The following is a 2,065-nucleotide window of genomic DNA, read 5'->3' as shown; positions in this document are numbered from 1 at the left end:
CTGTGGGTGGGAACAGAGTCACTAAACTTAACAACAATATTCCATCCTCACCACTGTCTGTCGAACTATGGAGTTGGCAAAGAACATTGAGGGTGCCCGGGGCTGTCGGAAGTATGAAGGGCAAGCAGAATGCTCCTTAGAAGCAAGGATGGTGAGACTTTGTCTCACATGTTTTGGACATCTAATCAGGAGGGGGCTAGCCGCTAGAGAAGGACATCGTGGTTGGTCAAGTCGAGAGTCATGGAAGAAAAGGAAGCCCCTCCCAGGAGATGGGCTTCCTAGTGGCTGCAACAGTGGAGTCAAAGATGGAAGAAATGATGGTGAGGCTGGTGCAGGTCCAGGCAGGGTTTCAGTCTGTCGTGCTATGAATGGGTCACTGGGAGTCGGAATCAACTCGTCGGCCCCTGGCAACTGTTTCCCATTGTGAGTGCGCCACATGGTGTTCAACCATCATCCACTGGTAGACACCAAGTCTTCGTCCACCAGTGCTTCCGTGAACACTCTTGCACACAGATCGGTGCAAGTCCTTACTTTCAAGTCTTGGGGAAGCAGAATTGTGAGGCCCTGTGGTGTTTCTAAGGCTCTCTGGTGGCACATTGGTTAAAGTGCTCAACTGGCAACCAAAAAAACCACTGGGTTCGAATCCCCCAGCTGCTTCATGAAGAACGATGTGCCCTTCTGCTCTCACCAAGACTTACAGTCTTGGAACTCTATTGCGCGATTTTAAGAATAGAGTTATTATGAAGGAGGCCTAGTGGGTTAGGCATTGGGCTGCCAGCCCCAAGGTCAGCAGTTCAAACCCACCAGCCACTTCGAGGGAGAAAAATGAGGCTTTCTCCTGTAAAGACTGACAGCCTGGGAAGCCCGCAGGGGCCGTTCCACCCTGTCCCACAGACTCACTGTCAGTCAGAATTGACTCAGTCAATAGCAATGGGTTTGTGGTTTGAAGGGTTCCTGTAAGCAGCTTTGAGCAGTCCTGGTTAGGCAGACTGGGTTAGGTGTTGGGCTACAGACAGCAGGGTCAGCAGTTCAAAACCCTCAGCTGCTCTGAGAGAGAAAGGTGAAGCTTTCTGTTCCAGTAAGACTTACAGACTCAAAAGCCTGCGGGGGCATTTCCACTCTATCCTATAGAGAGGGCATCCACTCAATGGCAGTGAGTTATAAGGAGCTCTGGGTGGTGGTGCAGGTTAAGTATGGAGCCAGTAACCCCAAGGTCAGCGGTTCAAACCTCTAAGGGAGACAGGGGAGGTGGTCTGGGAAACCCTCCATAGGTATCTATGAGTCGGCAGAGGGTCAGTCTAGCTGGTCTGGCGGTTTGTCTTGTGTCCTTTCTGAGGAGTAGCCACGCTGTTTCCTGATTCCCAAGGCTTTTCAACCAAATCGGAAGGTGTCACCCCTTACACGTGTCTCAGGATTGTCGCATTTCTAGACTGCTGCTCCGGCTTGCAGGTTGCCTCCTCTGTGCCCCGCAAGCTTGTTACTGGCTCTGGGGGGGGTGGGATGGGGAGGGTCTGTCTGAGGGCAGCCACCCTGATAAGAACACAGGACCCACGGTTTTCAAATTTGCTGCAATGTCTCCCTAGTCTGGTGTTTTTATGTTTGGGCCTTTTTACAGACGGTCAAATTTTTGTACCTTTCTCTGAAAACTTTACTGGTGTTCTCAGGAGCCCTGGTGATGCACTAGGTTAGGCATTGGGTGCTGGTTACAAAAGTGTTGGGGCAGCGCTGCTCTGTCCTGTAGGGCGGGCGGCCATGAGTCAGACTCAGCTTCATGGCGGTGAGGCTGTTTATTTGGGCGCTCCTACTGTTAAGGAGTCAGGGAACCCTGCTGTGCTTCCCTCCTCCCCTCCAGGGGTCTCAGTCCCTCGAGGACTCCCTCGACGGTGTTCTGGGAAGACGGGCTGTCCCAGGAGCACCCAGCCCGGTGAGCCCCTTGAGGACTCTTGGCTGAAACCCTTTAAAATGGCCCCAAAGCAGTTCAAAGCCATCCAGGCAGGGAGGGGAACCTTGCCAGAGTCCTGGGGAACCCTCATGTGGTTGTGGGTGGGGCTAGGGCTGGGATTTT

At 52.9% G+C, this 2,065-nt stretch overlaps 1 protein-coding gene across 1 annotated transcript in view; it reads left to right on the top strand.

Annotated features, from left to right (window-relative positions):
• LOC101651472 (mesothelin-like protein) overlaps positions 1 to 2,065 on the top strand; it is an 8,742-nt gene that overhangs the window by 2,596 nt on the left and 4,081 nt on the right. The window lies entirely within an intron of this gene.

This window comes from Echinops telfairi, unplaced genomic scaffold (assembly GCF_000313985.2).
Source record: "Echinops telfairi isolate 266 unplaced genomic scaffold, ASM31398v2 ScPeMD7_5;HRSCAF=22, whole genome shotgun sequence".
NCBI classification, from domain to species: domain Eukaryota; kingdom Metazoa; phylum Chordata; class Mammalia; order Afrosoricida; family Tenrecidae; genus Echinops; species Echinops telfairi.
This window is presented reverse-complemented; position numbering and strand designations above follow the sequence as displayed.